The sequence below is a fragment of the Siphateles boraxobius genome, unplaced genomic scaffold, assembly GCF_051911475.1.
Source record: "Siphateles boraxobius isolate OS27281-9 unplaced genomic scaffold, OSU_SipBor_1 8, whole genome shotgun sequence".
Classification (NCBI taxonomy): domain Eukaryota; kingdom Metazoa; phylum Chordata; class Actinopteri; order Cypriniformes; family Leuciscidae; genus Siphateles; species Siphateles boraxobius.
The window spans coordinates 18,326,413-18,352,270 of record NW_027509208.1 but is presented as its reverse complement, the minus strand read 5'-3'; the positions used below and the strand labels follow the sequence as shown (position 1 = coordinate 18,352,270).

General features: G+C 39.6%; 1 long non-coding RNA gene across 1 annotated transcript in view; it reads right to left on the bottom strand.

The window, feature by feature from the left end:
- LOC143729317 (uncharacterized) overlaps positions 1-25,858 on the bottom strand; it is a 591,772-nt gene that overhangs the window by 329,880 nt on the left and 236,034 nt on the right. The gene's annotated exons all lie outside the window — the stretch shown is intronic.

Genomic DNA, 25,858 nt, shown 5'->3' with positions numbered 1-25,858 from the left:
CACAACTAATACTACGGAAGCTAAAGGTAATGCTCTTGCTGATATGGCAGCTAAACAGGCTTGTTTCTACGCAACTGTACAAGTTTGTTCAGGTAGTGCAGCACAGAAGAAAATTATGCCTCCTGAATCAATAATTGATCTGTACAAAGACGTTTTCCTCCATTAGAACCAAAGTGGCATGGGCCACATCAAGTGATGTTGATTACAGCAGCTGCAGTATTGTGTCAGGGAAGGAAAACCTGGACTCATTGTACACACTGTAAGGTTGTCCCCCACCAACAGGGATAGGTTAAGACACGGAACCAGTGAGGAGCCCCGGGAAGAACCGAACGCAACAGGCTTCGGAGGTTAACCCTGGGGTGAAGACTTCCCTCATAGGCCCTATCCTAGTCCAACCTTACCTCACTGTTCCTTAGGTGTCAAAGGTTTAAGAAATAGGGAAAGAGGGAACAACAATAGCAGACTCAGAAAAGTTTACAACCCTAGTGTTTGAACAAATACTGCTCCACTGTCTAGCAGACTCAGAAAAAGTTCACAATCCTAGTGTTTGAACAAATTCTGCTCTACTGTCTTTTGTTTTTTCTTTCTTACTCTGTGCAGACACCACTTGATGACTGTCCCGAGACCCATACGCATCAACCTCCTCACCTGCGTATGAAGCCACAACCTCCAGAAAACAACTAGACCCACTGCCGAACCAACTATCACGAAAGAAGAAAAAAAATACACAACGCAGAGACTCACATACGAAACCTTCAATCATCCATCGACATGATCAAGATTGTCCTACTGCTACACATCATGAAGATCGCACAAAGTCCGGACTCCAGAAACAACATATTCTTAGAGCTGATGAATATGTCACAAATGCCTTGTTTGCTGGAAAGAAAGTGTGCATGTCACATCCGAAGATGACTGCATTCCAGGACTCACTTGTGCACAAACATGGTGGTCCAACAAGACATTCTTGATCTTTCAGCAAAATTACACCAGATGACTGAAGATTATTACCGGTAGGGACGTCACGGACCCTAAAATTGCATGTTTGTTTAAGTTTTTAAATTTGTATTTTGTGAGAGTTATTTAGAACTCTCAAAGGGGGAAAAGTAGGATTACAAATTTTATTTAAATGTTTAATTTAGATTTCCGATACAATAGTATTTTATATTGAGAAAGTTTATAAATGATGAAACCAGGAAATCTCTGCAAAAGTTAGGGGTTCCCAGCAGGATATTCCTGACTGTCCCATCTAAGTACGAGAAGGCTAGGCTTTTTCCTGTTCTCATTGTTTTACCGGGTGAAGAGTCATGCTGAGCAAGTTTGAACACCTGCTATTTTATTGCTGAGACCATTTGTCTTGGAGTTCTCATCTCAGTACGAGAAGTCTATGCCTTTCCTGTTCTCGTGTCTCATGCTGAGCAGGTTCCACAATCTGTATACCTTATTTACATTTGCTTTGTTTCAGAGAAGTCTCCACCTATATGCAATCCCTCCCCCTTGAAATGTATATAAACTACAATGTAAAGTTCCCTTAGTTAGACGATGTTGGAATGACTGCAGCTACCGACAAGCAATAAAGAACTTCTGCTTGGAAAACTTCCACCGTCTCCTGGTCTGAGCTTCTAACTTTTCTACAAAGAAAAGATCACTACAATGCCATCCTTCTTATGATGTACCAAGTACATCAGGATTTATGGGAAGTGTTCCTGGTTCCGGCTGATCTAAACTATGCCGCCTAACATTGAATTATAGAAGTCTATAATGTGTTATGTGTAGGCCTATGCTTAGCCAAAGAGATGTGTTTTTAGTTTAGATTTCAACTGACAGACTGTGTCTGCTTCCCAGACAATGTTAGAAAGATTGTTCCAAAGTTTTGGTGCTAAATAGGAAAAGGATCTACTGCCAGCAGTCGATTGGCAACCACCCAGTGAAGCATTACAATAATCTAGCCTTGATGTCATGAACGCATGAACTAATTGTTCTGCATTTTTAATTGAGACCATATGACGTAATTTAGATATATTTTTTAGATGAAAAAACTAAAAACGAATGAAAACGGTTTTACTAATTTCTATTAGTGTTACTCGATCTTAGTGCTGCATTTGATACCATTGACCATTCTTTTAAATAGACTTGAAAATGATGTTGGCATTAGTGGAATTGCACTAGCATGGTTTAAATAATACTTATCTGATCGTTATCAGTTTGTAGCAGTGAATGAAGAGATGTCTTATCGGTCAAAAGTTCAGTATGGTGTTACACAAGGCTCAGTACTAGGACTGTTGCTGTTCACTCTGTACATGCTACCCTTAGGAGATATCATTAGGAAGCATGGCATTTGATGGCTGCTCTATGCTCTAACTAAAGTTAGATTCAACCACCATCGGATGATAATAGCAAATAATTTGTGACTCTGATCTAATCTAGCTGTCTCAGTATGATACGGTTAAAATCCTGATTGAAAATCCTCACAGATACCATTTCTTTCTAAAAAGGAACATAGTTGTGAAGATACTGCCTTTTCTAGTATCTTTGACAGAAAAGGTAGATTCGAGATCGGCCTGTAATTGACTAATTCTGTAGGATCGAGTTGCATTTTTTTAACAAGCAGTTTAATCAAAGCCAGCTTAAAAGTTTTTGGAACGTATCCCAATGACAAAGATTAATTAATGATATTAAGTACACTCTAGTACACCGGGTAGAGTGGCACCCGGTGTGTCTTCTGCTGCTGTGTTCTCCATCTGCTTCAATGTTCAATGTGTTGTGCATTCAGAGATGCTTTTCTGCAGATCTCGGTTGTATCTCAAGTGGTTATTTGAGTTACTGTTGCCTTTCTTCTAGCTCGAATCAGTCTGGCCATTCTCCTCTGGCATCCACAAGGCATTTTCACCCATAGAACTGCCACTCACTGTATGTTTTCTCTTTTTCTGACCATTCTCTGTAAACCCTAGAGAGGGTTGTGTGTGAAAATCCCAGTAAATCAGCAGTTTCTGACATACTCAGACCAGCCTGTATGGCAGTCGCTTAGTTGCTTAAATCACTTTTCTTCTCCATTCTGATGCTCTGTTTGAATAATCTTGACCATGCCTACAAGCCAAAATATATTGAGTTGCTGCCATGTGATTGGCTGATTAGATATTTAAGTTAAAGAGCAATTAAACAGGTGTACCTAATAAAATGTCTGGTGGGTGTATGACACTCACAATCACACTGGTTGCTCTGCAAAAGTAAAAAAAAAAAAAAAGAAATCAGTCCTGAGTAATTAATATTTAGACACTTGCTAGTTACTTTATCAGTTTCTGTTACTCCAATGAAAATAGAAAAAAATTAAGTCAAAGCACACGCATCTCCAGAATCCAAACAACAGGTGTTCGGTTCTTGTCTGAATCAGAGTTTCTGAACAAATCAGTTGAGTGTATTATTCAATAACTCTCTCATAAAGACAGTCATTTGTTACTGGTGTAGGCTAATGATGTATCTTTCAGAAAGGCTCACTGAAAAAAATCTCAAAACTAATGCACAGACAGTCTGTTTGTAATACTTAAACAGACAAGCGAAGTGATATAAACAGTGAATTGGACTGTATTGCTATATATGAAATAGCATGTGTTATACTCTGGTAGTAAAAAGGATATGGCAGAAATATTATGGTTGTGTGCTTTGAAAATTCAACATGAGCAATCTTGAAATGCTGCCTGGCTAACCAAAATGGAGGAGTGGAAGTAACTGTTGCCACCCCATTACCATCTGTGACAGCGTTACAATAAACTGCTTTTGGTGAGCAATTTGTATTCAAAGTTTCCTTACTGTGGTCTCTAGTGGTTTGTAATGACCTTTACTGCATCAGCTGGTTCGTAATATTTTTCATATCAGCTCAGTCAGACAGATTTCCTGTTTCAGGTAATGGTCTCAGCACAAGCACTGGCATGTTTTCTCAAACATCAAACATTACTGCATTCTCAAGCATCTCTGACATCTATAAACCACACTTTAGTAAAATGATGTGGTTGATGCTGAACTTTGCTTACAGCTGAAGAAGAATAAGAACTTTTCTTTATTTTTGTGTCAGTTATTGTTTGAATTATCAAGCAGTAATATTGATTTTCAAATGGTTTCAAGGTCTCCATGCATTTGTGTAAATGTTTATGATTGTTATCTGTAGATATTGTTCCTTTAAGTCTGTTTCATCTCATCGCCTCTGTTTTAACACCTTTTTACATGCGTCTCACCCATTGGCTTGTGTTTTTTCGTTTGTGGCTAACTTGCTAAAACACGTTAGATTTACTCTGCATGCAAGTTTTGCAGATTCATTTTTTGAGATAAAAATCCACTGTTTTCCACATCATGCAACCATTGCTGCCCCCCAAAGCAACCAGCCAACTTTGTTTATCAGGAGTCCGATCTGATAAAAACACCGTCTTTCTCATTTAAACACTTTCGAATTTCTGTTGATGATGGTAATTGACTATTCATTTATTTCCATTATTTGCATCCTCATTGCACTGCAGATGTCACTTAAGCAGTAAAATCAACTTTTCCATTAAGGCGTTCCTTTCACCTTCATATGGTCACTTTTTTTTACCTTATTATTAAATGTTAAACATTAAATGTATGCATCATCTTTTTTCAAATTCTCAAAATGTAATTAGTTCGTTCAATTACATGATATTCAATTAATAAATAATAATATAATATAAAGCTGTTACTACTGAACAAGTCCAAGTACTATCAAATCCATCTTCGCACAGCAGAAGTGGGACAGAAGCTATATCTGAAGTGGTATTTTGGTGTACAGCATTTATACATATACACTGTTTAATGCAGCTCATAAGTGGCATGAATGGTATTACACTGCAATTAAAATTGCATAATGTTATGAGTTATGAGATTGTTTTAAATACAAAATTTTGCATACAGAAATATGAAATTATAGAAAAAACTCTTGCTCATGTAACATTGCTTAACTATATAGTATTTTATAAATCTATAAAAAAACTAAAACTTATAGAGGGACATTTTTTTGCACGGTGAACATTAACCCAGTATGAGACTGTCAGATCACCAGCTGGAGTGCACCAGCTTTTTTTCAAAAAGTTGACATTTTTACAGCTCCCCCCCACACACACACAGTTCACAAGTTTTACTGAAATATTAATAATAACTTCTCTCATCATCGTCCCCTCTCACGTCTTTCTGTCAATGCCTCTTCGCTTGTTGCTGTATTTGTCTTGACACTTATGGATTGAGTACACTGGTCACTTCGAATCTTCTTGGGTACAATTTGGAGAATATGTTCACAGCTTCACCCAGGTTGCCTGCCATGTCATAGTGTATACGGATGAGGGCCAGGGATGACAAGCAGTCCTCTCCCATGCTGCTACGCATGAATGTGTTCAGTCTCCTGAGAGTGCTGGCCGACCGTTCACTTTCACATGAGGTGACTGGCAGAGTACAAGCTATTTTGAGAAGCTAGAAGACGTTTTGGTAGATCAGCACATCACATTCTTTGATTGCCTCTCCACATGAAGTTGGCCTTTGGTCTGATGACTTGTTTTGCCAGTTTCAGTTCCTGGTCAATCAGCTCTGGTGAATGTAAGTCATCTTGGTAAAGTTGGACTACTTCACAGCATTCCACTGTCACATCTGAGTTGCACTGTATAGATGGAATTAGACCCAGGAGCCTTGATGCGGTTACAGATTGAGGACTAAATCTGGATTTGAACTCCAAGATGACATGGTCTAGGATAGGTATAGCCATGTTGTGATGATAGTAGTCCTTCACAGTTTTAGAAAGTAACTTTTCTCTGTTGTCTACCTTCCAGCAGCCCGTGGTTAACTGGTAGACTGCACATTGACCTGAGCAGCCATCCTGATTGCTTGCTCTTAGATCTGGTAGAAGTAATCCTCAATTGTCTCACGTAGACCCTTGTAGATATTTTTGACCCGATCTTGCTAACTGCTTCCACAATGTCAATGAGGTTCTTTGCAGCTTCACTGTGATGCCTGTAAGGTGGGACAAAACTTGATAGAAAGTGAGGAAGGTCAGGATGAAACCGAAGTTTTGAAGCCCAGACAAGAGACTATAGGCCTCTGATTTGTACTTGCCCTGCCATCCAGTGGTGACATCTTGGCTGTAATCTCATGTATGGAGACCAAGTGCAATGACTTCTAGAGCCTTAACAATAAAGATGAAGCCACTATTAAAGTGGCTGTAGCCGTCATGTCTTTCTGCCCATCTTGTGCGACATATGTCATTCAGTGGTTTCCTCAGTCCGGTAGAGTGTGCAGTCTTATGACAACCTTCACAAGTAGGTGTTCCCTCTTCGGGCTGTAGGTGAAGAATGGCAGACTTCATCTTGTCAATCATGTTGCACACAGCTGGAAGAGCACAGGAGTGTACAATGACAAGGTTCAGGCAATGCCCATTACAGTGCATGTACACTGTCTTAGGTGCGTCCTTTTTGATCAGAGATGGAATACCGACGTTTTTGGTGCTCATTCAGCCGGCACCGTCAGACCCCTGGCCTCTGCAAACACTATGTTGAGGTGACTCAGCACATTCTTAATTGCGGTTGCAATGTAGCTGCCTGTGATTCGTGGCAGAGAGCAAATCTCTCGCAATTCCTCCCTGATATTTAAGTCTTTGTCCACAAACCTTACACACAATGGCATCAGCTTTACATTATGGGATGTATCCTCATCGGCCATGACTGTATAGATCTGTGCATTTTTGACAGCGTCCACAATCTGGGACGTAAATTATCATGTTTCCTATCACGTCAATTATCTGATTTTGGGTTTGGGGCTAGAGGTAGGTGGCATTCATGAGCTTTGGCCGTTCCATATGCTGTTTCAGCTTCTCATCATGGTTAGCAAGTAGTTTCATCAGGGCCAAGAAGTTTCCAGGATTGGCAGTAAAATGCTGCTTCTCAGATGTACCTCTAAGTGCAATGCACTGGTTACCACAGTATAGTACACTCTCTGCTACAGACTTGAGTATGTGCCTGTTTTCTTTGATATTGGCTTCCTTCTTACTCTCCATAAGGACCGAGACCTTGGTCCAACCTTGGGCCTGAGGTTTTTCAACTGACTGGAGAAACAACTCAGCATTTTCGACTACAGCTAAGTGATATGCTTTTGTTGAATGGCTGCCTATTACCATGCTTTTCTTGTGCCATTTTTTGAGTGGAGCATTGACTAACACTCCCATCTGCTTTCTCTCTTTGGCATTGAAAAACAAGGGACAGCACACAGAGAAGGCACCATCAAGCATGGGACATGCAACCACCAGCCATATTCTTCCAACCACCCATTCTTCAATGCCCCATTGCAGCCAGCAAGGTATTATGATGGAATAATGAAGTGTTTAGAAGGCTTGTTGTGGTTCCTGAGTAAATGGTATTTCTGGCCATCATTAAACATCTCCTTATCCTGACCTTCCACGACAGGGTTTGGGTCCTCCAGACCTTCCCTGAGCTGTTGCATTTCACGTTGATCTTCCCTGACCTGTTGCATTTTACCTTGATCTTCCCTGAGCTGTTGCATATCACCTCAATCTTCCCTAAACTGTTGCATAACACCTTGATCTTCCCTGAGCTGTTGTGAATCATCTGTAAATGTACGGTATATGCATTGATCAGTGATGGAGTGTGAAGTGCAACTGTTTCATTATCTGAAATACGCTTGTATATTATTTGGCATGGATAACCAAAACTTCCCCACAAAAAGTTCACCAAAAATTCACATGACAGACCTACTGAGCTAACATATCTTTTAAAAGGGGTTTTTGTTTCATGTTGGAAACTTGAAGTTTTGAATAAGTCACTTACACACAATTTAAATTAACATTTGAAGGAGCACTAACTGCAAATCAAATTTGTTTTAAAGGGTAAAGGTGCTTTATTTAATTGGCCTATACTGTGTTCACGCACCACACATGCACACACATACGTGAATGTGAATGGAGCGCCGACACAGAAGAACACACATCACACATATGCAGGGTAAAAACCTTCTGAATCGGTCACTGTAGATAGCTAGTTCCAATGGAAGGATAATGGTCAGAATTTACTGTGTTCTTCCTTGACCCATGCTACACCCCTCCGCTGAGTTTTGTGAAAATCGGTCTTGTAGTTTTTGCATAATCCTGACAGACAAGACACAGAGTGAAAACATGAACTACCTTCTGCTCCTGTGGGGTTGATGATTGTTAGGTTGCACGTAGCTAGTGTTAGCTATAGGTTAGGAAGTAAATATAACAACCTTACCCTGTTTGGCAGTTTTTTTCAATATTCTGTGACAATAGGGGCTTTCGCACCCGGGTAGTTATAGGAACTTAGTTCTAGGAACTAGCCACCAGGGTGGTTCCCAGAGAACTAATTGTGGCGAACAGGACAGCCGAGGGACATGAAAGAACGGCGCAAGGCCAGTGGTACGATTGCTAATGAGCAGCACCTGTGAGCACACCGGAGGAGCGGAAGGAGCGGACGCATAAAGGAGGAGCGACGACGTTAATGATCAAGAGAGGAACAGGCCTGTCTTTTAGTTGTGTTTGTATTTTATTTTGGTAGCCAGCAGTCATCCGCGAGGGGCTGCTGGCGGTTCCTTTTATGTTTTATTTTTGGCAGCCAGCAGTCGTCCGCGAGGGGCTGCTGGCTGTTATTATTGGTTTGCAGAGGTGGAAAGTAACAAATTACATTTACTCGCGTTACGTAATTGAGTCGTTTTTTTGTGTACTTCTACTTTTTTAAGTAGGTTTTAAAATCTGTAATTTTACTTTTACTTAAGTACGTTTTGTTTGAAGTATTGTACTTCGCTACATTTGAAATCATATCCGTTACTGAGTAAAAAATAATACAAGGGAGAAAAAAAAAATCACACTCCGGAAACTACTGCATTGATTGAAGGGTGGCAGAACAAACACGCAAAAAAGGTGACGCAGACCCAGCTGAAGCTGAAAGCGAAGTGCCCTCGTATTTTTATGAAGCGAATTATGGCCAGTATGGAAATACTTTGGATGTAGAAAAAAGTGTGGTTGTCCTCGAGGATAGATATCCAATTTGCAAAAAAATGTGGTCACAAAGTGGATGCAAAAGGAGGATACATAGGACACCATCCCTCCTGAAGATAAAGGTATGTCCCGATTATAACGTAAGGCCGAATGATTTACGTGATGCAGAGGGAATCCTGTCATGAAAATGGAATTTACATAACGCAGAAGATGTCACGTAAAACATGCAAAATGATGGATGGATGAATACATGGAAAGTAGAACTGTGCAATAAATTGAATCACGACATGGTCTGTGAATATTTAAACGCAAAATACTGCTATGTAAATACATAACTTGCTTGTTCTGCGTTTCTGTGAATGGGTGTGAATGAGCTGCTCCACTTTGTCTACTACATACTCATGTACGCGTGGTGTTTTCAGCGTCTCACAAACAATTTGAATACATGATGAATACATGAACATTTCCAGAGCTCTGAGAGAACGCCTAATGAGCATTTTCATCATTTTATTTGAGAAAAACCATTGTCAAATACACTTTTGCCTTCACTACAACCCATCAAAATAAAGTTTGGTTTAACTAGGAGAAATTATGACAGAAATATATTACGATTGTAGGCATACAATAGAATGTACTTCTCAAAATAATAATAATAACAACAACAATAATAATACAATTTATTTAAACATTAATTAAGGCATATATTTTTTGTCCATGGTTTAATTTAGTAAATCTGTTTTTTGCAGCTCTTCCCCAAAAAATAAAAGGACACTAGTTTAAATTTTCATTTGATTGCCACCGTTTTTGATAATATATTTGGAGTAAATCATAAAAAGAAACATTAATTTTATGAATAAAATACATTTCATAGGACTATATTATTCTTAAAAAATAAAAAAATATATAAATGTTAAAAATGAGTTGTTAATCTTATTCATTATCAATTATTGAATTTAATTGATTAGACATGTTCTATTGAAATTTTATTAAACAAAACAAACAAATGGTTTCAAGTTTGTTATAATAAAAGCATTTGTTCAACCCCCAAAACACCTGTTTTCTTTAATTTAACTGTCATTTTAACTGATGATAATAATAATAACCATAATTTAATAATACCATTTATTTAAAAATTGATTAATACTGTAAACCGTGATATTTTCTGAGACGTTATCATACTGTAAAAATCTCATACCATTACAACCCTACACGGGAGAGAGTGTTTTTTTTTCTCTCTCCCCTCTCTCGATCTGTTGCTCTTCATGCTTCCGTCTCCGTTTCCCTTGGCTCGTCGGTCCATACCCCCAGGGATCGGGGGAGTAGGTACAGTCTCGTGGGTACCTCCTGGCCTGTGAGGGGCGATGGGGGTATGTGGCGAACAGGACGGCCGAGGGACATGAGAGAACGGTGGTGCGATAGCTAATGAGCAGCACCTGTGAGCACACGGGTCTCGCATCTCTCCCGGAGGAGCGGAAGCATAAAGGAGGAGCAACGACGTTGATGATCGAGAGAGGAACAGGCCTGTCTTTTAGTTGTGTTTGTATTTTATTTTGGTAGCCAGCAGTCATTGGCGAGGGGGTGCTGGCGGTTCCTTTTATATTTTATTTTCGGTACTTTTGGTTTTTGTTTGTTTTATTTTATTTTAAATAAAGTATTTTTGATTATTTGCCGGTTCCCGCCTCCTTCTTCCCTTAACAGTGCTACACTAATGGTTCCCTTAGGAACATTTTTCTGGTTGCATTCGGAACTCTGGTTGCATTCGGAAGTGACGTAAGCCACGCTTGTTGTCCTGACTTTTATTTTTAAGGCGCGGCGGGCCTTTATTTTGACGGCGCTGAGAACACCTGGCAGAGCCTGAGCACACAGTGCTCGAATTATCCATGTTCATTTTAGTTTACAATCTGTCTAACAGTCCTGTCTAATACGTTATTAGATAAAATTGTTATACATAGAAAGTAGACAGTATCAGCGTACACTAACGTTACTGGTAATTCCTATAGTGCTGATTTAGACCCTACTCTGAAACAAGAGCTAAATTAGTTCCTCCAAAAAGGAGTTCCTAGAACTAAAATTGTTCATAGTTCCTGTGGTGTAAACACACCAAAATCCGGGTACTTCTGTCAATAGTTCTGGGAACTATGAAAAGGTCCCCCCCTAGACCTGCTGCCAGCTTTCTCTTCAGTCTCTCCTACTTTTTTTTGCCCCATGCTCACTATTTGGTTGTACCTCCTGACATAAAAACTGTAAAACAAAAATAATTTAAACACTTTGAAACTTTATTTAACAACTGAAACTTGTTTAAACAAAAATATGTGACTTAAAATACGAAAATACTTTTTTTGAAGCTTTACTTGTCAGTGACCCAAATGTATAAAATATCTTCAGTCAGTTCAGTCTGGTCACGTACCATCTGACCTAAAACGGCTATAATCATATAATTACTCAAGAAACCTAGATTTGATCATCAAACACTTGCTAATTATAGGCCCATGTCCAACCTGCCATTTCTTTATAAGGTTTTGGAGAAAGTAGTTGCCAGACACCTTCAGGACCACCTCAAACACAACAACATCTTTGAAAAGTTTCAGTCTGGCTTCCGTCCCGCCCGCAGCACGGAAACAGCCCTAGTGAGAGTTACAAAGGACCTGCTAATGACAGCTGATGCTGGTTCACCATCACTCCTTGTCCTCCTGGACCTGTCTGCAGCGTTCGACACCGTTGACCACGGTATACTTCTCAAATGAATGTATCACTCTATTGGACTTAATAACACCCTCTTTCACTGGTTTGAGTCATACCTCACAGACAGATCTGAATTTTTGGCCATGGGAAGCTTAAGGTCTCGTTCACATGCGGTTGGTTGCGGGGTACCACAGGGCTCAGTTCTAGGACCATGGCAAAGTCATCAGTCGCTTGGGAATTTCTTTCCATTGTTACGCTGATGATACACAATTATACATGAAAACTAACACTCATTCATTATCATCATCATCGTCATTATCAACAACTCTACCTACCCTCATTGCCTGTCTGGTAGAGATAAGGGCGTGGATGAATCACAACTTTCTCCAGCTGAACAGCTCAAAGACAGAAGCCATCCTCATTGGTTCTCCTCATCAGACCAGATCATCCACCATAACCTGTATTACATTCTCTGGCCAGGACATTCCCCTATCACCATTGTCATGGGTCACCAATCTCGGCGTCAGGTTTGACCTACACTTAACCTTTAAGGCCCACATTAAATATCTCTGCAAATCATCTTGTCATAACCTCAGGAATATGGCCAGACTCCGTCCCACACACTAACCCTACATGATGCTGAGAAACTTGTTCAAACCTTTGTCTCTTCGAGACTGGACTATTGTAACACTCTTCTCATTGAAATCCCTGGCAAGAGCATCCAGAAACACCAGCACATACAGAACAGTGCCACTAGGATAATACATTTATTTATAGAGCGCTTTCAATCAAAGTGCTTTACAAAAAGAATATAGTTAAAGAAAGGATCCTGATGAGAGTGCGTAAATATGAACACACATCACACCAATTCTCAATCTTTACATTGGCTTCCCATTTCGAGTATAAAGTCTCCCTCCTCACACATCAGTGCATCCATGGCAATGCCCCCACTGACCTTAAATAAATCCTTACTCCACAGATCGCTCCACAAAAACTCATCGGCTTCATCCTCCTAGGACTAAGACTCAAAACACTGGGGACAGAGCCTTCTGCGCCGCCAATGCTAATCTGTGGAATGCCCTCCCTGAACATCTGAGGGCTCCACAAATGACTGCTGGTTTTAAAAAGGACCTAAAAACGTACCTTTTTAAAAAGTTTTTCAATGTTTAAATGTCTTTTAGTTTAAATATTTGCGTTCATTTTAGTTGACAGCTGATTTTAACTTAATTTCTTAATTGCTCTAACTGCTTTATTTTATTTTACCTATGTTGTAGCACTTTGAGATTTTCTTTAAAATGTAAAGTGCTCTATAAATAAAATGTATTATTATTATTATTATTATTAATAAAATAACTCTACATACTCTGTACTTCACTCATCTCAGCATCATCATTGTGAACGCTAATTGCCGCATCTTTATGCTAACCATGAGCTCAGAACCGAGAATTAACGCTAATAGGCTACAGTTTACAGACATAACACTCACATATGCATTGTAAAACAATTAATATGAACATTCTTTCTTATACCTTGATTAGAACAATGATGGACTTTGTGCATTTCAGACCTGTAAAGGATGATATTAATGAATACACTTTCACAAGTGATGCTTCTTCATTGTTGCTTTACCACGAATGAAGGGTTTTGCGCAATCTCTCTACATTGGTGCGCAATGACACTGTGTACAGGAATTGACAGTACTGTCACGCCTGGTTGCACAAATCGTATGATGCAGGTGAATTACTAGAATAAGTCTTCAATCACAATATTCAACGAATGCAGGAGAACACAGGGAAACTATAAACAACAACCAAGTAAAACCAAGACAACACAGAAAAATGAACGGAGGAAACTAAGGTCTTAAATACACAAGGAGACATGTCCAAGACAGACATGTTCCTAGATTGACATATTCCAAATCCAGAAACAACATCCCTGTATGAAAAATTAGCCCTTACCTCATCCCTACCCCTACCCCTACCCCTACACCTAACCATACCCATAAGTATCCCTAAAATCAAAGGGAAATGATTTATTCAGTGAATAACACTGATGTAGAAGTACCTAATCCCGGCTGTAAATCTGACATAACTTTGAAACTTGACACTGGAATTTTGTTCCAGGATCAACAAAGATGTTTTGTTCTTTTTCACAAAACTCAGCGGAGGGGTGTAGCATGGGTCAAGGAAGCCCCCCCCCCCCCCCCCCCTTTACTTAATTTACACTTGAGTACCTATTATTTCTAATATGAATTGCAGGAGTCCACATCTACAGAAGAGTCTGCACAAAGCAGTGATGCAGAGGTGGGCAGTGTTGTAATTTTTCTTTTAATTTTTGATGAATAAGCCATGTGTTTGACAGGTTTACCCCTACCTGTCAAGTATCCCGTTTTGGCCGGGAAAGTCCCGTATTTAACCCTTCTTTCCCGCCGTCCTCACGTATTAGTATTTTCCCGTAAATCTCCCGTATTTTAACCTGCGCTATTAAAAAATAATAATGGCCCGGGCGGATAAAAAAAAAAACATCCCCAATCTGAGCTCTGTCACTAGCCACGCGATAACTGCCAACTGCAGTAGCCTACTACAGGTACTGTGGGTACTGTAGGTGGCAGTTGTCGCGAGGTTAGTGTGTGAGGTCAGATGATGAGTGACAACGCGGGGGGAAAAAAGAAAAAATCGGAGACGGATGGTGGACGCTACGACAGAGACGGAAGGCATGTAAATACCGCGATCAATGGGACAGCGAATTTATTTTCTGAAGAGGAGCAGGGTATAGGGGACAGTCACGCGTTTTGTAACTGCGACTTTAGCATCTTAAAACCTGTTAACCGTTGCCAGTGCGCCGACACACTGAAGCGTTTTTTTGTTTGTTTAAATAGTTCAAAGTTACTATCAGATTTAATGTTATTACCTTGACAAACTATACCTCATTAAGATATAACACTCAAGTTTCAGTATTTGACCACTATTGTATTCTCAGAAACTTTGAAGATGTTTCATACAAAATACATTTCTAATAACTTTACAAAACTTTGTAGCTATTAATAACTATTTTTTCATTATGACAATAATTAATTCTACATTTACAATAAACTGCCAGGTGTCAGCTTTCAAATGAGATCATACTTGTGCTTTTAGTGCAAAGTGTTTATGAACTGTAGGCTATCTGTTTCAGTTTGGGTATGCCATTTCTGAGGATTTTTCAAAAGTGGGGTTAAAGGTTAAAGAATGCAAAGTCTGCAACAAATTTGAACAACAACTCACTAAAAGAGTAAATAAAAGTTATGAGACATGTAAAGAAAAGCTGTAAAAGAAAAGCAATATGAAATTAAAAGAACGTGTGGAATGAAAATAAAATGTAAATGAGACAAGCAATGTTAAATGAACAGAAAATATGCAAATAAGCCTTTAAAATAAATGCTCTTCATATATACCCTTTTGTGTTTTCATTTAAGCTATAACACTTGTCTGAAAATGTAAGGGATAACGTTACTGGAGCTTGGTTTGGGGTGGTGGGACTGCTCGCGGTGGGCGCCGGAAAATTTCCCTTATTTTCAAATCCAAAACTTGACAGGTATGACCCCTACCCCTAGAAAACAGAGTATTTTGAAAATACTTGACAACTTAAAGAAAAAAAAAAAACTGGCACTAGAGATAGAGTTGCTTCATAGGAACTTCAGAGTAAGTGCTAATATATTATTTCACACAGAGTACAATATATATTATTTGCAGGCAAAAGATGACTTGATCACTGGCTTTTCTTTACAAAGAACAATAAAAATAAAAATCAAGGAACTAAGCATATTTGTCTTGTCTTTTATTAAACATTAATGAAATGTTTTATATTTTTTCTGATGGTGCAATGTTGTGTAATATGGCACATGCAATGTCACAGGCCCTATCAGGTGCAACCCTCAGACCTTTCAGATACTTTAGTTGGCTAAAGTTCACTTCATTGTGTGCCCTTGTCCTGGCTAGAGCTGGACTGTAACTGGTCTGGGGTTTGGGTCAGGGAATGGGGTCATAAAACACCTGTCTCCAAGCAGGATCCTGTTGTAATCACCTGTTTAATGAAAAAATTCAGTTCTGTAGGATAAGCATACGTGTATGTAATACAGTGCTTATTTATATTTTTCCGCACGTTCAAATAATGTGCATAAATCTCTGAAAATTCTTGAGTCATGCACAGATACTGGCCATATTTGTGATATGGAACATAGTCACACACCATCTAAGAGATTTTAGTCAGTCAACTGCCTTTTTAAAATTTGATAAAATAATAATCTGGATAAGAATCGCAATAGTAACTTGCCTGCACTGTTATTAAAGCCCTACTCCGACGAGTCGAACATGTATGCGTTTCCAACAAATTAATGATGTAAACGACATCCTCACGATTCATGAGAAAAATGATATCTCTCAAAAAGTACACTATCGCGCTGCGCTAAAAGACGTCCCGTATCAGCTCCGCTTAAAAAGCCGCGATCTAATCCTGTTAAAATGAAATAAGCCTGCTCGCGAGCAGGTTCAACCTGGCGCACCTGTTGTTATGACAGCAAGTCCAGGATGAGCGTCGAAGAACCAAACAATCCAAGATCATGCCAAATCGCCAACAATCAAATCCAGCTAACTGAGTTAGCGACGTACGAAGAACAGGCCCCTGGAGTGGAGGACATTTAAGAGAGAAGAGGTACGGAGCGTGGGGGAACGTGACTGGCTTTTTGCGCTCGGTGGAAAACGGGGACGCTTTGTGTTGCTCGGGACCATTAGGGTTTGTCCGGCAACGAAGACAGCTAGTTAGATAGACTATTTATTGGTGTAGTTAGGTGATAGCGGGACGGGGGGTGTAGGAGCGCTGGCCACATGTTCCAGGATTGATTTGAAGAGCTGCGTTTCGCAAAAAACAACCCGTGCAGCCCTTGTGATTCCTATAAAGAAGATTGCTTAAAGAGGACTAATAAACGCCAGTATCAGGGTGATAATTGCTGTGGCTGCGAGACGGGAATAACGCGGAGAAACAGCGCGTGCTTTCTCTGTGGACAACTCGGCACGGCTGATTCCTTTCCCTAGACCCCTGGGCGGGGTCTTGTTTTCTGAAAAACGGGGAAGTTTATTATATTTTAATTATTTCATGTGTGGTGTGGATGTGTGAGTGTGTATGGTGTAGTTGTGAGTTTTAATGGTTGTATGCTCATTGGTTCGTGTGCGCGGGGACCGAGAACGTGATGAATTTTCCACTTGATAAACTGATTGCTGTTTGATCACGATTTCTAGTGTGCTGTGCTGGGCTGGGGATAACCATTGGAGTGCAGTGTAGTGACGTTTTGGAGTGCTCACTTGGGAATCGCGGGTTGATCTGAGCGTACCAAGTAGATGTTTGGTAAGACCTCTTTCAATGTGTATTTATATGATGGTAATATTTTTCTAAATCAGATTGTCAATAAAATTATATTTTTCCTTAAAGTCCTGTGTGGTGATGTACCTTCTGTCCTCCATAAATTTGGTTAAACCTCTTTAAAGATGGGACGAAAATAAATGGAGGGAGAGGGTATGTCTGTGTCTCAATCAGGAGCAAGTTCATTAGTTTCAAATGGTGAGGCTGCTAACTCTAATGTACCTCCAGTTTCTCGCCCTCTTTTCATGCCTGAAACATTTACTGGGGTTGGACGAGAATGGTCTGACTGGTCTGAACAATTTGAGATGGCGGCGCAAGTAAATGGGTGGGATAATGAGCTCAAGTTAAAGTTTATGTCTTTATTATTTTCTGGCCGAGCCAGAGATATTTATGGTGGACTGCCTTATATAAGAAGCAAAGAATAATTATGTTCTTTTAAAAGATGCTATGGGTAAGTGTTTAGAGCCTTGTGAGAGTGCAGACTGGAATCGGGTGAGCTTTTCTTCCCGATGTCGACTCCATAACGAGACGGCTCGTGAGTTTGGTAATGCATTAAGTTTGATTTATAAAACTTATCCTTCTGCTGACGGTGCTACGCAAGATTTACTGGCTCGTGACCATTTTGTTGCACATGTAGGTAGTGGCAACATGCGTGTACATTTGCGAAGTGCGAAACCTGCCACTTTGGAAGGTGCGATTAATTTAGCATCGGAATTGGAGCTTATTCGGAATTTAGAACATACACAATTTTCAGATTCTAAAGTACGTGGTCTGAGTGTTCAGAATTCATCTGATAATAAGGTTGAAGTTTTATTGGGCATAGTGGAGGAATTGCGTCAGGAGGTTAAGGCTTTACAAGTTACTGTAAAGGAGATACAGGTGAAGTCTGCACGTACCACTCCTCTGAAAAATTCATCTGAACCACAGGACCGTTTTCGAGCCGAAGCCTGTTGGGAATGCGGTTGTACTAGACACCTACGTAGAAATTGCCCTTATTTGCATGGAAACTAGAGGGGGCGGGCACAACAGGCCAAATGCCTGCCCCCATGTCTGTGTCGGATAAATTGGCCTCAATTTCTTTAACCGGTACTGGAGTTTTTCTGACTGGTAAAGTAGGTGGTCGTGAAACACGTTTATTGATTGACACTGGGGCACAGGTTTCTATCGTACCCAAGCAGTTTTGGCTAAATGTAACTAATGGGGGGTCCTGTTTAGATGGATATCAGGGTAGAGTAGCCGTGGCGAATGGTGGAGAAATGTCAATCCTGGGTCGTTGGCAGACTGTATGCCAGTTTGATACCTTGGCTGTTATTGCTGAGTTTTTGGTGGCTGATGTTACCCCCCAAGAATTACTGTTGGGTACAGATTTTCTCTCTAAATTTGGGGCAGTTATTGATTTGGGTGAAATGTTGCCAGTAAATGGGTAAGAAGCTCCCCCTATTTAGTGAAGATGGTAGTGGCCAACCTAAGGTAGTTAGAGTGCAGGCAGATATTATGATTCCTCCTCGTACTGAAGCTATTTTACCTGGTAAATTAGGAGGACTTCTTCCACAACATTATGAGGGTATGTTGGAGCCTTTCTTTCCATCATGCTCCCAACGTGACGTTTTGGTAGCTCGAGTAGTTTGTAAGGTGGAGGAAGGGATTGTGCCAGTCCGAGTTATTAATGTGTCAGAAGATAACTGTGTTTTAAAGCAAAACATGAAGATTGGTATTTTTCCCTCGATATAGAGGTTGGGGATAGTTTGTCGACTACCAAAGTGCATGAGCCAATTTCCTCCCCGCCTTTGACTGTGGACTATTTACAGTTTTTTTCAATCGCTAACAAGCGCTTACCCATACTTCAGATAGTTTTTCTAAACTCTTAACACAGACTCACACCCACAAAACACAGTTGGCCAAATGGATAATTTTCTTCTCAAAAAGACATTTTGTTAAATATATACTAACTCTTCATTTCAAAATAGAACACATCTTTCTCTGCACACACTAACTTTACCAAAACACTGGAAATCTGACTCAAAATGAAATTATTCTGTCAAAGAATAACACTTGTTTTCACTTCACAAGGTACATGCAGTCAATCAAAGTACACCAGGTTTCAAAATACTGGCTATTGTTGATATTTCAAAAACTGCATAGACTTTTATGCTTCAGTTTTACAGGTATTTGCATGCAAAACATGCAATCCACCGTTTTTACACTAAATTTCTTGGTTGGGAACTGTATGTCCACATGTACAGTAATGTTCACATTCAAAAGCATTCCACTTAAAAGCAAATCAGTTTTTTTTTTCCTTTACTGTTTACAGTAGTATAGGAGGTACAGTAGAAACACGTTATGATAGAACAGAAAAAAAGTTTAACAGTATTGCTTACAGTGAACAAAATATCCATGAAACACACAAGAGCATTCTGAACAAAAAAAACAACAGCAAAAAGCTCTATAAGCATTACTACATCTAATCCCTGCGATCTTCAGGGTTAGGCCACATGTTTTCGTCAACATCACATCTGATATTATCCAAGGCGATGCACCTGGGATAAAACCGCTTGGTATGTCGGATCCACCCTTGGCAATCATGAACTGTGATGTCTCTGCAGCCAGCATCCATGGCTTCAAGGAGGGACATCTGGTCATGTGGCTGATGGTCATAAACCTTCCACCTCCATGCAGAAAAGAACTCCTCTATGGGGTTGAGGAAAGGTGAATAGGGTGGAAGGAAGAGACTTACCAGTCTTGGGTGGACTTCAAACCATGTTGTTATTGCTTGCGAATGATGGAAAGCCACATTGTCCCAGGTAATTACAAAGGTCCTCATGTTTTCACCCTCCTGATCCTGCTCTGGAACCAGGTGCTGGTGGAGATCATTGAGAAAGGCAAGGATGCGCTCGGTATAGGGTCCAACCTGACATCTGTTAAGGAGTAACAAATCATTATCATTATCAGCAGACGCATTATGATGTAATAACTCCTCAATAGCCTGCATCTGACTAGAATCAAACCCCCGATCCTTCAACCCAAAATGTGACACTACAGTTTTTTTCAGTCGCTAACAAGCGTTTGTCTAACCAGTAGTCACATTTTCAAAACTCTAAACACAATTAGCACAGCATCGGTCTATTGTGGCCATACCATTCACACATTTCATGTCGTTTTCACACAATATGCAGTCAGTGAACACATTTCCACAATGCTTACATTTTCTTAACAGACAAGTTATACCTCCCAACAAAATTATGGATTGTTTTTGTAGTATTTGCGAATGTTAACACACACCATCCCACAATAGCAAAAACAATATTCCAAACCTTAGATACAGTATAAAAACCTCTGCTTTTGCAATGATATCAGTTCCAAAAACAATATATCTCAGCAAAATAATAAACAAACAATTGAATAATTGACACACAGCTGATTTATGTTGGGTAAATTGGGCCAACCCAAAATTACCCAATTTTTTTCTATTACATTGACACTTATACAGTAAAATTAGGACTTTGAGGAGTGATGTTTTTGGAAACAGAAACAGAAAAAGACAAACACTGTAATGTCTGGACGAGGAAGAGTAAGAGCAAGGGGCCCAGGGAGAATAGCAGGAGCAGTGAGATGTGCAGTGAGATATGCAGTGAGAGGTGCAGTGAGATGTGCAGTGAGATGTGCAGGGAGAGGTGCAGTGAGAGGTGCAGTGAGAGGTGCAGTGAGAGGTGCAGTGAGATGTGCAGTGAGAGGTGCAGTGAGAGGTGCAGTGAGATGTGCAGTGAGAGGTGCAGTGAGATGTGCAGTGAGAGGTGCAGTGAGAGGTGCAGTGAGATATGCAGTGAGAGGTGCAGTGAGAGGTGCAGTGAGAGGTGCAGAAGTGCAATATTTGATGAAAACATGTGGCCTAACCCTGAAGATCGCAGAGTTTAGATACAGTAATTTTGTGCTTTTTTTGTAAGCAATACTGTAAAACTTTTTCTGTTCTTTCATACCGTGTTTCTACTGTACCTCCTGTTGTAAACAGTAAAGGGAAAAAAATGATTTGCTTTTTACTAGAATGCTTTTGAATGTGAACATTACTGTACATGTGGACATACAGTTCCCAACCAAGAAATTTAGTGTAAAAAGGTTGGATTGCATGTTTTGCATGCAAATAAATACCTGTAAAACTGAAACATCAAAGTCTATGTAGTTTTTGTAATGTCAACAATAGCCAGTATTTTGAAACCTGGTGTACTTTGATTGACTGCATGTACCATGTGAAGTGAAAACAAGTGTTATTCTTTGACAGAATAATTTCATTTTGAGACAGATTTTCAGTGTTTTGGTAAAGTTAGTGTGTGCAGAGAAAGATGTGTTCTATTTTGAAATGAAGAGTGAGTATATATTTAACAAAATGTGTTTTTGAGAAGAAAATTAACCATTTGGTCAATTGTGTTTTGTAGGTGTGAGTCTGTGTTAAGAGTTTAGAAAAAGTATCTGAAGTATGGGTAAGCGCTTGTTAGCGATTGAAAAAAAATGTAATGTAACGTTTTAAGTTTTGGGTTATGTAATTCTCCAAGCACCTTTCAACGTCTTATGGATGTTGTTTTGGCTGACCTGCAGTGGACCACTTGTTTAGTGTACCTAGACGATATTATCGTTTTTGGGCGAACTTTTCAAGAGCATCTTCAGAGATTGGAGGAGGTTCTTTTGAAACTTCGTCATGCCAATCTTAAGGTTAAACCTTACAAGTGTTCCATTTTTTCCTCCCAAGTGCAATACCTGGGCCATGTTATAACTGCTGAGGGAGGAATGGCAGATCCATCTAAGGTAGAAGCAGCACAGGCTTGGCCTATACCTAAAACCCAGACGGAGGTGAGGAGTTTTTGCCACCACAAAGAAGGAGCTGCTAAGTGTGGTAGCTTTTACAAAGTATTTCCAACATTACTTGCTTGGGAGGGAATTTTTGTTGAGAACTGATCATAGTTCATTGCGTTGGTTGCATAACTTCAGTGGGTTGGAGGGGCAGTTGGCTCGCTGGTTAGAGCAACTGGCCAACTTCCAATATAAGATTATTCATAGACCAGGGAAGCAGCATGCCAATGCGGATGCTCTCTCAAGGCTCCCCGGATCTGTGAGTAGATGCAACAGGGAGGATGGTGGTAATTTCCTTCAGTCTAAGGTACCAGTTACAGTAGTTCGAGTAGTGAGTGAGGCTGATGGAATGGGGGGTCCTATAAGAGATCTGCAAGAGAGTGAAGATGATTTGGTTAAGGCTCAGCAAGAGGACCCAAATATTCAGCTGCTTATTCAATTAAAAAATGGGTCAGTGGATGATCGTAGGGAAGCTGAGCTGAACCATGCTCTTGTTGATTATTTGCCAGTCGGGGACCAATTGCAGATTCAAAACCAGCGGTTGGTGAGGATGCCTCCAGTAAATTCTGACGCGGCTTCTGCAGTACAGGTGGTTTTACCTAAAAGTCTGGTTCCAGGGGTGTTGTCCATGCTGCATAATACATCAACTGGGGGGCATTTAGGGATTCAGAAGTTACAGGCTAAGGTGAAGGGTTGTTTTTATTGGCCTGGGTGGTTTGGGGATGTAGAAAAATGATGTAGGGAGTGTCATGATTGTGAACATACTCAGAACATAATCAGAACATACTTACCTGTTCTTATGTTTTCCTCTGAAGTCCTCAAACGAGACCTGACTTTAGCTACCTGCTCTGTCCCTCAGACTGACTGCCTAACTTTTCTTGATTAACCTTTTTAAAGATAAGTAACTTTAAATAAATATGTTATGGACAATGTATCTAATTAAAATCATGCATGTAATAAAAAGTTAACAAACGGAAAACGCTAGGCTATATACAACTTGCCTGTAGGCGACTGTTGGTCAGTTGAAAGACTGACATAAATGTGAGCTTACAAACAGCAAGTCTTTGGCCTCCTTGTTGCACATGGTACTTGAAGGTGTACTTCCTCTTAGTAATCTCTGTGTCATGCCCACGTGATCGTCTGCGACTCACCTTGTGCTTGAAGTAAAAAGACATTTACCATAGCGTAGTAGGCTAGCCGTAGTGTAGAGCTGTTAAGTTAAGGTCATTAAGTATGTGAGTAGGCTTCGGTTAGGAGAATGAATAAGCCATGTGTATGCCTTTTTAGGGCACCAAAGCGCTGTGGTCTGTAATGCACTTGGTGGCCTACTTGATGCTGATCATCTTTCGTCCATCCTCACAGAATTGAACATTTACAGTGATCAGGCACATGTGCAGTCTTCGTGAATTCACTAACTTAGTATTCAATTCACTGGTTATTTCATGGGCCTACATTGTGATGCATTGCATACTGTTGACATGATATGGTCATGAATTGCTTAAGTTAGCCTATCTGCTCCAAACCAGAGAGAATGATAGCCTGCTGCCTCACATAAGAGACAGCATAAAACTCTGTGAAGAGCTGGAGTTTTCTTTGTTCTGTTAGGCTTGAACACTGCCTGAGACACGTCTCCTTGCACACATTGCCCTTAACAAAAACAGTCACATTAGCATTTTTTTTTTTTTTTTAGCTATAGAACACTAGAGCTATTAACAGCTATTAAGGTTACTAGCTAGAATATATAACAGCTTACACAATCAATGCATTTTTTATTATAACCTTTTAGTTATTTATTTATTTATTTTATCTATTAAATGAGTAACAAACAAACATAGCATACAATATTACAAAACAAAGTGTTGCATTAAATGGTAACAGGGGATCCAAAAAATATATCAAAATATTTTAAACACTTCAATGACTTTTTTTATATATATAGGCTATATATATATTTTTTTTTTACCAATTTCAGTGAAGACATAAAGCAATCAATGTCTAATTTTCTCAGCTTTCATTTCGACCCATTCATGACATGATTCGCTAAACAGTCCGAGCTGTATGAACATTAGTAACGTTAGACGCCCAGCAATATGCCCCCTGACTGTAACCAGCTACGTTACAAAGTAACTGGCTAGCCAGACATCAAACGCAGCTAAAATGTTTAGATTAATTTATCCGTGGTTATAAGGAGTAGCCTACAGCATTCATTTCGACCCATTCATGAATTGATCCGTTAAACAGAGTGAGCTATTTGAATGAACTCTAGTAGACGACGCCAAGTAGCCTACACGCCCCTCTGACTGTAACAGCTAACGTTAAGTAGACACTTTGTATACGGTTCTTTCACTCACCTCTTTCGGTGGCCTTTTTTCTTGTTTTTGCTCCCCTCTCCGGTTCACATATAGTTTCCCAGCATCCCTCAAAGACTTCCTTGCTCTGTCCTTCCATTGATTCATGTTCGCTCTCCTTTTTTACCCGAGGTTTTGCCTTTTAATGTCCGCAGCGGACATGAAAGCACCCGACGTCTCCATTTTTCGTTAGTGGACATAAACGTTTTTTCCGTGTGAGACTGTTTTAAAATTTAAAATACAGAGTTTTGTCCACGTGAACACTAGAACACTAGAGCTATTAACAGCTATTAAGGTTACTAGCTAGAATAAATGACAGCTTACACAATCAATGCATTTTTTATTATTACCTTTTAGTTATTTATTTATATATTTTACTTATTAAATGAGTAACAAACAAACATAGCATACAATATTACAAAACAAAGTGTTGCATTAAATGGTAGCAGGGGATCCAAAAAATATATATCAAAATATTTTAAACACGTCAATGAATTTTTTATATATATAGGCTATATATATATTTTTTTTTACCAATTTCAGTGAAGACATAAAGCAATCAAAGTCTAATTTTCTCAGCTTTCATTTCGACCCATTCATGACATGATTCACTAAACAGTCCGAGCTGTATGAACATTAGTAACGTTAGACGCCCAGCAATATGCCCCCTGACTGTAACCAGCTACGTTACAAAGTAACTGGCTAGCTTCTGGCTAACTGGCTAAATGGTCCTACCTTCTTTCCTCCAAGGCTGGCTCTGACTCCACCCATTCGAAGAACATGGACGCACAATCATGCACGAGCGAAAACTATTTACTGTACGTATTTACTGACGAGATGCGCATGCGTCACGAGCTTTGAGTATGCGCACGAAGGGGGTCACGCGCGCTGGGGGAGGGGTGTGTGGTACAACCGTTTGATTGGCGAACTTACTGTTTAATGATTCTAGGTGGTCTTGGAAATGATTGGCTGGAGTTTTTCGAGTCCTGCCCATTCACAGATTATTAAATTGCTTAATTTGCATGTCAGTTTTTCTAACTCAGTGTCTGTAAGTGGGTTAGGAATAGGATTTCAAGTTATTTTGAAAAAATGGACAAAAAAGAGAATCACATACCCCACCTTTAACACACACATACTGTCAAGAACAGGGCAGGATCAAAACCAAATTTTAGAACATCTTCCCCTAGACTAGAGTAATCTTTTTCCCCTTAGGCCTATATTTAAATTAAATTAATATTCAAATATAAAATGAATTGGGGTTTAACTATGAAATGAAATTGATATTTAACTTGATAGCTGAGATGTCTTATTTACAATTAGGCTACTCATTTCTAATATTGAAATATGTACATGTCTTATTCAATGACTTTTTTTGGACTTTTTTGTAGATAGTATGAAAAAACTAGACCTTTCTCAATTGTGGTCCTGAACTGAGCAATTCAGTTTGTGATATTTTCCAATATAATAGCCTAACCTAAATCTTACACAATGGGTGAACGCAATTGCCAGTTAAACAGTAAAAGCCATTAATTATCCTACCATTATGCAGAGAAAATGGAGCAAGGTGGTCTGATTTCAGCAGGCT